Source organism: Calonectris borealis, chromosome 9, assembly GCF_964195595.1.
Source record: "Calonectris borealis chromosome 9, bCalBor7.hap1.2, whole genome shotgun sequence".
NCBI lineage: Eukaryota > Metazoa > Chordata > Aves > Procellariiformes > Procellariidae > Calonectris > Calonectris borealis.
The window spans coordinates 21675700-21688670 of NC_134320.1; the positions used below are offsets into that span (position 1 = coordinate 21675700).

Genomic DNA, 12971 nt, shown 5'->3' on the forward strand with positions numbered 1-12971 from the left:
TAGCTCCTGTGAGAAACACTTCCGCAAGCAGAACGTTTTATTGTTACTAAATACCACTCACTCTGAGGTCTCTCTGTTGTTTGGAAATGAAACTTTAATGCACAAGTCAGAACAATTCATCAATACAGGGAACATCACACTCAGATCAAACGCACCAAATGATAAGGATTCTGCATATGCGTGGACATAAGATTTTCATTCATTAAGTTCCCGCTACTTATCTTGGTGAGGGTCATATGCAATGACAAAAATGCAAACTTGCAGCCCAGCACTGACCAGGACCCCATGCAAATCTCACTGCCCTGTTTTGCTGTGCAGACCCGACTCTTTGATGTTCGGACATTTTCTTGTCTAGTAATGCTAAACAGGCACATCATAAAAAAGTACATGAGGCTTCTAACATTGCATATCACCTCCTGGACTCCTGGCTGGGAAGAAACAAGCTTTTTCAAGGGGAAGCTTTCCTGTTATACTACTGAGCGTTCATTCCCCCCTCAGCCCTCTCTCCCAACCCTTTCAGCATCCAGCTAAACGTCATTTACATCCTTCCCCACGCTGTTTCTCAGAGGGAGGGAGGGTGGCAGGGGGCTGGCGGTGGCACAGGAGGGAATCGTACCTTTTTCTCTCTGAAACTACAATTCTCGTCCAGCAAAACAATGCCAACAGTGCAGAGGAAGCTTTGATTATGCAAAATGGATGGACACATCAGCCTTTTTTTGCAATAGGTTATAACCTAAGGAGTTCTTCACCCGGAAAATCCCTCCCGCCCCCCACCCTGGCTCTGTTTTCCCCTTTTCAAATGACATCGGTGGCACTCCAGACATGTTTTACACGTTAATAGCATGTCATCCCTCACCTTACAGGCTCCATAGCTTTCCTCTTCCCCTTTTATTTTAGGGCAGCTTCCCCTCTCCCCTCTCCCACCTCTGAAACAGCCCAGCTGGCTCGGTAGAAAAGGAGTAAAGTGTTTTCTGCATGACCTCTATGTATTTTACTCTGTGGGAAGCGCAACGTGGAATGCACACTCAGCAGGCGGTGAGATTTCAGCCAGTTTGTCCTCGAGGCATTTCTGCCATAAAATGCAGGACTATCAACAGTATTTCCACCCCTGGCTCTCCCCTCCCCGTCCCATCACCCCCTCCCCACTGCCGCCTCGCCGACTGCACCTGGCTGCGCTGGGAAAGCCAGGGAGCAAAGCACAAACAATGGGCACCGAACAGCAACAGCTCCCTTTGTTTCCCATGCAAATCCTACCTCCGATAGTTGTCACATCTTCCTCCGAGGCGAAGCCTAATTATTAATAAATAGAGATCCAGCAGAATCCTCCAAACTGCCACCAGTTGTTAAGCGCTGTCATCGTTCCCTCCTGGTGCTTAAACCTTTTTGGACCATTAATGTCACAACCCCTGCTAACTCATAGCTTAGTACTCCCTGCTCAAAATGTCTGAAATAGTTTGGAAGGACAATAGGAATGACAGGCACACTAGACAGCCATGCTTGAAATTAGTTATCTCAAGCTGACTTAAGGCTGTTTCGTAGTGCTTTTAAGGCATGCACTCGGTAGGGTTTATTAACCTAGGCTAGACATGCCATTCCTGCTTTTATTCAGTGCTGTAATAGGATGGCTGCTAGAAATGCAGCGATAGGTCTAACACTATTCATCCCTCCGTAGTTTTTAAACCTCCCCGAGAGAGGAAATAGCTTCAGTCATCCTTAAACTTACTGAGGCTACTGTTTCTGCAGAGCAGGGTTTCACACATTGTTTTGAAACTAAGGAGAAAATCGCTCCCGGGAATGGAAGGTGCTGTAGCTCTCACGACTGATGTGAATGGCAAAATGAACGTGACAGCATCTGCTCCCACCGCGAGCTGAGGCTGTCGCAGGAGTTAGTGGAAGTAGCGATCGGAAGCTAAAAGTTCATAAAACTCTATAAGGCAGATGTGGCACAAAGCGAATTAGGGGGATGTATGGACCATGCCGTAGTTTGTATTTACGGAGTCACAGATGTACGCTACGCTTCCCAAAAGGCAAAAACAGTTTGCAGATAGCAGAGTCTCGCAATCTGAATTTGCAAGTTGACAGCGCCCGGGATAATGATGAGCAGAAGAAACGTGAGCGAGGCAGGGCATTCGCAGTGCCTGTGTGGAAGAGGGGTGGTGAGAGGGTGCCGTTGGAGACTGCTTTTTTCAGGAAAACCGTGCGCATCCCTAGATCCTAGGTCAGAAATATTGGTGCTCTGCTGAGATCTTGGAGCCTTTTTCTTCTTGGTTGTCGGTTAATAACCAGCCTGGGTCAAGATGGATCAAAGCTTGTTAACGCCTGCTGTCAGTTCAGTGTTGCTGATCCCAGTGTGGTCCCTAGTGGACAAATGTAAAAGCCACCAGCACAGATGTGTCTCTGCCAGCAGCAATGGCACAGGGGCTGAAGGACTGGAGAGGCAACCTGGTGCCAAGGCAGGCTGGGAGAGAGCAAGTGGGGAGTTAGCACTTTTGCTGCTTGTTCAGCACCTGCCTGACTTTTTGGTACCACCCAGATCACAGCCCTTGGCTTAAAATGAAAATACCATGCATGGAGACATCTCAGAAATGAACGGCGTTTAGAGAGACTAAGGAGGAAAGCAGATCACGGTGAAAAGCCAGCTATGGCTGGCTCACAACGTGGGAATGAAGGGGTTAAGAGAGCACTAATGGCAAATACGCATTAGGTTTTTAAATGATCGGGACCTGAGGGCACTGAGGGCTGGTTAAGGCGTGAGCCTTCTCTTTTGAGAAGATCTGGTTTGGATTTGTGTTGGTCCTTTGCACTGCTGACTGTTACAGACTGGTTGAAAGTCGCCCTTGCAGGAGAGGAGGCTGCTGGTCTGTGCTGAACTAGCTGGTAAATTCTGCCTTGTTCCCAGGGGGGAAGTGGCCAACTTAAACCCCTCTTTTTTTCCACATCATTTCCTGCCACTAACGCACCAGATGCCCACACTGCCAAGGGCTTTACCAAACAGCGTGTCAGCGTGTGTGCTCAGCATGGGCTGAGCAAAGGGGACTTTGAATTTTGTAGGCATGAATCTCAGGGTGGACCATTACATGCCGACTGCTAGCACGGCTGCCAGAACAATACTTGCTTTGTGAATAATTTAAAGAATTTTTTCACTGCCGCTTATCTAGCATTTTTCATAAGCACTATATTCACCTTAAGGCAGAAAAAAAAAAGGGAAAAAAGAAAAGTTCTCCTTGTCCTGAGCAATATAATTCTGTCTCACTAAGGGGCTCACTGTGCAATTGATTTGTAAGTGGGATGACACAGCAGTTCAAGAGATGTTAGAGAGTTTCTTATTGGAGATACACAGTTCTAGGGGTGCTGACTTTGTTGATGATCTTTTGAGAGATTTCAATACTGAACTGGACACAACAGTGTTCAATGACAGGTTATAGTAAGTGATCATTGCTACCCATGTCCACAGTTCACCAATTATGTATGCTGAATACAAGGTGGCTCATAAAAAATGGATGACTATCCCAGCTCCTCCCTCCCTTATGCAGTGAAAAAATTACCTATGGACCTCCCTGCCACAGTGATCCCAAAGGCTTCAATCCTTTGCAGTAGGTTAAAGTCACTCAGACTTGGTGGTCAACAGGTGATAACCATCTGTAAGAGTTGCATAATCGAATGGGCAAGGAGATGTATTTATGTCGGATGGTAGTGGAAAGGGGAGTAAACTGTTCAAGGTGTAAGGTGTAGGCCAATGAAGGATGATCAGAAGGATCTTCTTCTAGTTCAAAATGGTTCAGCCTTAGGGAGATATTCCGAGATACTCCCCCTTTCCTCAGAATTTTTCTAATCACTAAGCAGCAACAGCAGCTGCCACCAGTAACGGGACTCATGCATACTCCCCACCCTTGCCATGGCTCTACTGCTGTTGCATTTTTCTGATTCACCAATCTGCTCCTTGCTAGAAAGAAGATATAGAGAGCAATGGAGCACTGATCTGATCAGGTATAGCACTTTTCTGACTTCTTGGACTGTATGAATGTCGCAAAGTAGGATTGCCCTGGGAAACAGAGGGCTCACACGTGCTGTCACTTTGCCCTCCATCAGCAAAATCCTGTTGACTTCTGTAGGATTCTGAGATTGCTGCTCAGCTCTGCAGCAGTAGCCCCTCTTTGAGAAAACTCATCGCTTGCAAAGGAGTTGCAACAATTTAAAATGCCTCTGTTTCTGACCAGTATTTGCTTAGGAAACAGCCAAGGAGGATGAAGGAGAGGAAGAATTCAGAAGATTTCTAGTTTGCATGCTGACTGTAAGTCAAACAATATAATGAATGGAGCAACTAATGCATAATTTCATTATGAGTCATCCTAATTATAACGAGAATTTGATAGATACATAACTAGAAAGCATAACTATCTGTTACAAATACACATTTCTAATTGCACAGGGAAGTACACAATATAATTAAAGCTGCGGGTTACGCATACAATAACCTTTTCTTCCCCTGTGGTGACAAATTTTCTAGGAAGAGTATGAATTTGTTTTGAAATTGCATACCTATCAGACAGCATTCTTTCTACCCACTTGCTGAGTCTTTTTGAAACAGCAGCAGGGAGTCTCACTAATCCATAGATACTTGGTGTGAATCGTGTATTAAAGGAATTGCAGGAATGATCCGTCGATGGCTCTTCCATGTTGGGTCTCTCTGTAGAGTGTCAGTGTTAGCCTGGCATAGCTACAGATGTGACAAGCATGGCAGGTAATGGATTGTATTAAGCATGTATAATTACAGCATAAAGGAAAATTAGTCTTAACAAGAAGAAGGATCATTCAAAAGAGGCCAAATTCTGTCATACACATCTACTCTTGGGCTTTGTGGAGCCTGAACTCAGAACTGAGTTTTGCAGATGGCAGCTATTCCATAAAAAGGGTGCATCCAGCGTGGGGGAAGATAAATTCCTAACAGTTATCTTGGCTACATGCATTAATCCCACCTCTATCTTTTAAATGAAAGAATTATCAAGAAAGCCGGTTGATGTCAGACCCTGTGTTTACAGCTCTGGCTGGTCTCCCTTCTTTTTGCTGTGGTAAAACAGGCAGCACCTGTGCCTTCTAAACTTCAGAGTGCAATAGCTGACATGGCACCACAGGAAAACACTCAGCCAGGCTGCCCTGGCTCATAAACCATTATCTTTAGCATAAAGTCAGAAATCACTTGTTTACTGATGGTGAAATGCAACCCTGGGTTGGGCCATAGTCTTGCAGTCTCTCTTGTGCTGAGAATCACAGGACACCCAAGTGTCCTGGAAATCTGTTCATTTAACTAAGTTATATTACACTGACTAGCTAATCACTTCCACATGCTGCTTGATTGTCCCCCTTTATATGCCGACTCTGTCTTTTTCTTGCATAGCTCTCTTTGAGCCACTTGCCTAGGAGAAAATAACTACATCTGGAGTGTTGTTAAATGACCCAGAAGTTGCTGCTTTGCAGGCTGACAGTATTTGATGCAAATAGATGCCTTCTTGCTGTGAAAATCTCCTTGGTTGACAATCCGTTGGGTACTTTTGACGATGGTTGTCTGAGGAGTTAAAACACAGGCTCCTCTTTGCATATTCTCACTATCATTCTTACAGAACTGCCGGTATTAAATTCTTCCTGCACAGTTTCAGCGGAGGCCTTTCTACTCCCAGTTTGTTCAACAGCTGCTGGCACGCATTGCTCCTTCTCTTTGCCTTCAGCTTTTGCCATCTGCCATCATTAAGTTGCCCAGGTGTCGGAAATCTTCTTGCTCTTCTCTTGTAAACATTATTCTGCCGCCTTCTTCACTAACTCAACCTTCATTTATATAGAGGCTGATAGATCGGGCTAGCTGTTCTTAAAACATCTGCTACATTTCATACTTTATGGGGGCGGATGGTGAACAGAGTACATATACTTGCTGGCAAAAACAAAGGCTGGTTAACTCTTCCTTCACTTTCCTTTCCAACTCCAGGAGCTTACTGTTTCCCTGCTTTTCCACTTCTAGATGTGCCAGTTAATACTTGCTAGTTGGGATGTTACCTAGAGTAAACATATTATAAACACAGCTAATTTTCAGAAACATCAAAGCTTCCACATATTGCAACAATGTCTAGTCCTCAGTGGTATTGAGGAGCAACAGAGATGGGACTACCTAAGACATGCAAAGACATCAGAATAAACCTTTTTCCCTCTTTAAGACTGCTTCTGCTGGTGCAAACAGGGGCCACTCTGCTGACTTTGGTACGTTTTCTGCTCAGATACAGGTCAGACATCCTTTTATGATTACCTGGAGGGGAAACCCAGACTCAAAGAGCATCCTTCACAATAATGGGTAGTGTAAACTATTGAATTCTTTTGGCAGAGATGATGAAATTAAATGATTTCTGGTGTGCCCAATTCTTCTCAATAAATCACAGAAGATTGACTATAAGTTTGAACAGCAACAAAACGGAATCCAACAAAACAGGCTGCCTACACAATGCTGCTTGCTGGGCCCAGTGAACGTTTACTGCTTAAAGGCTAGGAAAATATGTATCTGAGGATGCACACCCAGTTGCTGGGGCCAATCTCCAGCGTGAATGTTGAGTAATTCCAACAGGATTTCATGCTTCAGTGATTTTACTCTAATCAGTTTGGGTCTCAGTACCAGTGCTTTCAAAGCCTGATTTTGCGTGTGACTATTGGGCAGAGATGGTTTCCTGCTCTGAACAGTTCTGCTGAGCAGCAATTGCTGCCTGCTGCTTTCCCATTTGTTAAGCAATGGATTACTGTTCAAACATTTGCAGCCCATGTTGGTCTAAGCTCTGTGTGCAATTCTCCAAATTTACTCCTCTCCTGGAATGCCATGATCAGAGGTTGTTTCTTGCTTGTCCAATAATTTCCTGAAGCATTGCTCCAGTGTTGGCTGCTGTGATTTCCTTGCTTTGTGACGGATAATGCATTGCGCTATTCACCTTTCAAATTGGCCACTTAGATGCTCTCTGATTTTACATACGGTGCCTAGCTGTTTCTCCACCAACTCTTGATGGCTTTTTCTATCCACACTTTCCTATTCCTATGTTAATATTACTTCTCCAGCAACTTTAGCAAGTTAGATGTCTAAATATTTGCTAGATAAGTTATTGCTAGATAATTTTTTCCTCGCCTTTTTTCCAGGCCCCTGCAAATCATTTGCTATGCAGTGCTCTCCTTTCTTCAGGATTCAAGTACCTCCTTTAATCTGTTCTTCCTTTTATTCTTTACTCAGCTGCTGCTTTGCTTTGGTGGAATAGTCACTACTCTAATGAAGCTCATGCTTCTATTTCTGTTCTCTCCCTTTTTGAAAGGTCTTCTGCATCAGTGAAATGCCTGTTTGGGTTTCTTTGATGATTTGGTGCTGTACACTAAGCTCTGCACTCCAGATGTGAAAGATGAAGTTGTGGGGAGAGCGTGCAAAAGGGGAGGGAAAGGGAACTCTGCCATGCCCTGGTGAGGGCAGTTTTCAATAAAGCAATGACAGAAGCAGATAGGTAAATAGACTGGGAGTCAGGATCTGTACTGTGGAGAGGCCATTTTGTAGCACTGTGCCTCAGTTTCCCCATTTGTAAGCTAAGAGTAATCCTCTGCCTTTATAAAGTGCTTTGCGAGCTTTGCCTGAGAACTGAAAGACGACAACTGAAATTCAGTCTTGTAAAGCTTATGTTGTTGCTGTCTTGCTGATAAACTTCAAATTCAGAATAGTAAGAGCCTAAAATTGCTTAAGTAGCCTCCATATTGCGCAGCGTGTTTTACGCTGTATGTTGATGGTCACATACCTCCGCTCCTGAATGCACAACCTCCCTTGTCCTCACAGCCATCTCGCAGCCATTTTACTTTTCTTCTTTGGACTAAAGGGTGCCCAGAAGGAAAGGCTGTTTTTCCTATGTGTCCAAGATGTCAGAGCCACCAAGGTCTCAGCAGAGCTGTCACAACTTCATTGACTCCATAGGCCTCTCTTCTTAAACTGAGGACAAGCAACACATCTCACGATACTTGCTCTGGCACGAGCATTAGCAGCTGCCTTTTAGCTGCGGAGGTGTGCAGAGGCATGCCTGCGCAGGAAAGGCAGAATAACACGCTCGCCTGCGAAGGTCCTGCCTCCTCTCGGGTTGTGGAGGCAGCAGTTGCCTCCATGCTAATGCCAGGACGCGCTGTGCATTAGCGGGACTGTGCACGGAGCCGGGGGTTTGCACCCTCTGGGATGGTTCGGGGTTGTGCCGGGCCTAGGAACGGGGTGGCAGGAAAGACTTGGGAATTTTTCTTTCATTTTTCCCCAGCCCTGACTTGATGTCCCCTATCTTGATGTCCCTGGCTCTTGCGTCCGTGATTGATGCTTATGTGGGTGGTGCAGCCCTGCATTGAGGGTGAAGGAGGATTTCGGTGGCTGCTTCACAGCCGCCGAGGAGCAGGAGGGACGTTGCCTGGGCTGAGTTCGAAGCCCAGCCTGTTTGGAGAAAATATATGCTGGCAGGGACAGGAGAAACCTCTCGCAAGACGCCGCTTTTTAATTTTATCGACTTACAGTCTGCAGCAGGTGCTCAGAGGGGCTTAACCGGCACCAGGGCACACTGCTGCAGGGTGTGTGGCTACCGTCAAAGCTACTGGCAGAGGATTTATGGTTGTGAATATATAAAAATTCACTAAGGTTCAAAATCTTTTCTCAGTTTTCCTGTGTAAATCTGGAGTGACCAAAGGGATTTGACTGTATTTACTGAAGTAGAGTTGTTTGGGATTTATACCACTGAGGGCAATGTTTGGTCTTAAACATACATCTCCAAAGATATATAGGTTTCGTACAAAGTTATTTCCCCCCTGTGGAAAACTTATAGCCCCTTTAAAAAGCTGCCACCTCTTCCCCATCATCACAGCAGCTGAGGACACAGGACGTGCTTATGGATAAATGAATAGGGGAAAAAAAATTGTATTTGGAAACCAAGCAGATGCTTTCCAAGAGGAAAAAGGCAGAACGATAAAGCTTTGCCTTTAACACAGGCTACAGGGATACTCCTTTGGCATAAACACACATTTTTTCATTGATAAAAGAAATCTCCTTTTTCCATCCTCTCTGATATGTTTTTCAATCTTGCTTATGCAAAAACATTAATGTCTCATCAAAGGCTGAAGTGAAAAGGACTCCAGAGGAATTTAGCCAGTGAGTTATCTCTGGTTTTAATTACCTAACACTATTTGTTTACATCTGTTGGAAATTATTTTATACTCATTTGCCTATGGAAGTAATGTTTCATTATTTCTCCACTTTAGGTAATTTTAAAAACAGGAAAAAAAGAAAAAGGAACAACTTGTCCATAAATACACCTGTAATCTGACCTTTTCTCTGCTCCGAAAAGTTTTGGGTAGATTCTCTAAATTTTTGTGTCTGTACTTGCTCTATTTTAGGACTCTTAGAAATAACCATGACTCTAAATTGTGGACTCTAAGAGGCACAGAAGATGCACTGCAAGCTGTGCAGTTCATACTGGGATGAGGGGCCATATCCTTAGCAAAAAGCACTGCATAGGCATTTGTCCAACAGAACACAAATCCTACCCTTCTGTTGCAGGGGTTCTCAGCTGGAGCTTTAGACCACAGAAACCAGCTATGTTTTAATGGTGAGTGAATAAAACAAATCAGAAAAAAGAGTCCCAGAAAGTCTTTACTTCTGCAAATGATGCCCTAGCTCCAGTGTGATCAGCTGGATGTTGCAGGATCAGGCTCTGGAGACAGATTTTGGCCTCAGCTGCCTGTGCTTAAAGATAAAAGCACCCTGATGTGCCTCCCATACACATGCAGACACACACAGAGGCACGCACACCGCATCTCTAACCCTTGGTTTACTCCTCTAATCCACTCGTCTCCCACCCACAGCCACCGCAAGAAGGATGCATTTCCTTTACTTAGTTTTCATGCTCATATTTCAAATACCTCCTGGTGCAGTAAACTAGTAAAAAACCCCAATCCCTGGAAATGCAATACCCATCGGGGGAAGCATGACGGATCTGGTAGTGCAGGAACAAATATCCCCAGGGTCCCGTTTATCTCACACAGCATGTCTATTTACCTCTTTCTTGTTTTTTTTTTTCCCCCCAGAGTTGCTATTATTTTTTGCACAGAGGACTAAACCAACTCTGTCCCTTCTTCACCTCTGCTGCCCACTGGCTCCTGCTTCGCCCTCCTCTCTGGTGCGCTCAGCTGGCTCATTAACCCCCGCCAGGCTGGCAGGCGTCCGCCACGCTCGGCCTCCAGCAGCAAACTAACGTAATCCCTCAGCAAGGGGAAGGCGACTCCTTGGAGCGCCTGCCTGGCTCTCCAGACATATTGTACTGTCTGCAGAGCGGAGGTAAATAACTGCAATGGAATAACAGGCCCTCAGCTGCCTCACGAACGCTAACAGGAGCAAGTCCACCAAACAAGCAAAGTGTCTCTGTCCCTCTTGGTCCAATGCAAAACCTCTGCTCCGGTCAGGTTTAATTGCTGGCTGGTAGGGAAGGGTCGGGAAGCCCACGTGGGCAGGGAGGTCTCTTAAGCTGTGAAGAGCTCAGGGGGCACCTGCCAAGCGCGAAAGCAGCTACCTGGTATTGAAGCACGGTTTGCTCTCTCCCCGTGGGTCTGCGTGGGGCGTTGTACAGTGTAGCTGATGCAGAGGAGCACTGGGAGGATGTTGGGGATGGCTCTGGAGCGTGAAGCTCCCTGCGATGGGGCTTTGCTTTCCCGGGCTTCCTGCCTGAGCCTGGCACGGCCTTTCCCAGCGAAAAGTGCATTGAGACCTCCCCCACGCTGCGGGGCACGAGAGCCTCCACGCCCTGCATCAGTGATGGGCACCTGCCTCGCGTATGGCCTGCGGGGTTTAAAATACCTGTGTGAAAAGCAGTTCCAAAAAAGAGTTACTTGCCTGTCGGTGGGAGGCAGAGTTGGGCCCTCGTGGGCAGCGGCGCGGGTGCGTGCCGATGCAGGGGTGGGCAGCTGGCAGCGCCTGCAGTGGCATCACCGCTGCCGCCCCTCTTTTCTCTATAAGAAAACTCAGGGTGAAGCCGAGGCGGGGGCTGTGTTCATATATGAGGTTAGTAATGAGATATTTCAGCATATTTGTCAAAATAGGCTTTCAAAGGGGTGAAGAAATGGAGACCCAATTCAGCTCTCGGCTCCACCTGCGTTAATACAGAGCAACTCCCCGGTGGTCGATAGAGTTACTCCCTCCTGTGCTGGTGGAAATGGGCAGAATTTGGCCTTGCCGAATGAGGGATAACATGAAGGATCGTTGAGCTGGAGCCAATTAGGAACTCAGCTTTACTAGACTGGTAGCAAGTGATGTCTCTCCCACACACACGATGTGAAAAATACAGGTCTGAATCCAAAAACTGAAGATCTGCTTCTTCTTTCCTCTCTTTTGCAAAGAAGTCGATCACGTGCGTTAATTATTTTGGACGTCTTGGCCCTTTCAAGGTTCCCTTTCAGGGACCATTCCGTTGTGTCAAGAGCTGTACAACCACTGAACAAAAAGACACTGTCTGCCCAAAGTTATTCATGTGTTTTATTTCAGTAGCCTCTTGGTATTTTAGCTACTAGAACATTCCTTGAAATATTTGAGATACTGTGAAGAAATTTCATGCCATTAATTTTTAATATAGCTATTTTTAATGAAATAGAGGATCAAGATTCTGCATTTATATATTTAGTACGATATATATGAGATATATTCTCTACTGTATGATTACTCCTGTCTGCTATAATTCCTGACTCTAGTGTACAAATGCATTTTACTCTTAAAAACTTAAATTCTGAAGTGGGATTTTGCCCTGGAGATCTTTCGTCCGTTTAATAATAACACTCAATAATGTTTGAGTATGATGGGAGAACCACCTAAATGTAAGTATGAGCCCAGTTACTGTCAAGCAATATAGTTTTACAAAGGGAGTCTTAAACTTTCCTGAAGACCTTCTGAGTTCTGCGAGTTGACAGGAATATAAATGAGAAGGAAATTTCCCCCTTTGCTGGCATCTGATTTCTGAACTGGATTAACTATGACAACAGCTTTTTCCCCTGCATAATCAGATTTGCTAAAATTTCCTTACTAGGCTCATAAAGCTGTTTTGTGAAACAGAGAAAATTAAGTGAGGTTTTCTTTGCCACTAAGTTCAAATTTGTCTGAACTTTCAACTGGACTCTGGTATCCTGTTAGAGTCTGTCTTGATAATAATCATGTTTCAGTTTCATTACTTTCTCATCTAATTCCAGATACTGACCATTCATTTTATTTTTTTATAATAGGGATAGGAGATTAATTGTCTGTGCAAGGCTGTTTGAGATGGTCCTAGAACAGCTCGAGTGAAATGCCCTCATTTTTCTTAATTTTCATTAACTCAACTTCATTGTTTGTACGTAGTATAAACAGTTAGTAAAATGCCATATTGCAGTCCTGTACAGTGTGGCTTGGAGGTCTGTCTCAGCAGCTATTGAAATGGCCTTCGTGCTCCTACATCTTGGCATGGATGCTAAAAATGAGGAGGGGAGATGAGTGGCAGAGCCCCGGCCAAGGGCCGTGCTGAATGAATGCGTAGTAAGGGGCAGGCTCAGAGCGTACCATCGCAATGGACAGTCAGCTGTGAGAAAGCAAAAACAAAACATAAAGATGTGATGCGACCTGCACAAGGCACAGCATTTCTGGGACTGAAACCCCTCCAGCTTACGGCTCCCCACCCTCTTCTGCCCCCATCTTCCTCCCTCGGATAAACTGCACCTCTGGTTTTTTATCTGGCAGGATACAACCACACCTGGCCATCCTAAGGGATGGTAACACCATCAAAGCAAGGAGGGGCACCAAAGGTTTGAGAGGGAAAAGTCAAAAAGATGCCCTGGCCGAGTGAAGAAAAAGGAATTCCTTGGTGGGTAGGATGAGGGGAGAACAAGGGAGAAAAAAGATGCTATTATGAATAACTTTCTAACATAAATTT

The 12971-nt window shown here is 45.2% G+C and overlaps 2 protein-coding genes across 4 annotated transcripts in view; one reads left to right on the top strand and one right to left on the bottom strand.

Moving 5' to 3' along the window:
* Positions 1-12971, top strand: part of ZMAT3 (zinc finger matrin-type 3) — a 410758-nt gene that overhangs the window by 152264 nt on the left and 245523 nt on the right. The gene's annotated exons all lie outside the window — the stretch shown is intronic.
* Positions 1-12971, bottom strand: part of LOC142085434 (calcium-activated potassium channel subunit beta-2) — a 150234-nt gene that overhangs the window by 100342 nt on the left and 36921 nt on the right. Inside the window, exon 1 of one of the 3 annotated variants that reach the window (XM_075157369.1) lies at positions 1255-1627. The exons of the other annotated variants lie outside the window; for them this stretch is intronic. The gene's annotated coding sequence lies outside the window, so the exon portion shown is untranslated. Of the gene's footprint in view, positions 1-1254; positions 1628-12971 lie in introns of those variants that run through there. 3 annotated transcript variants of the gene reach the window in all.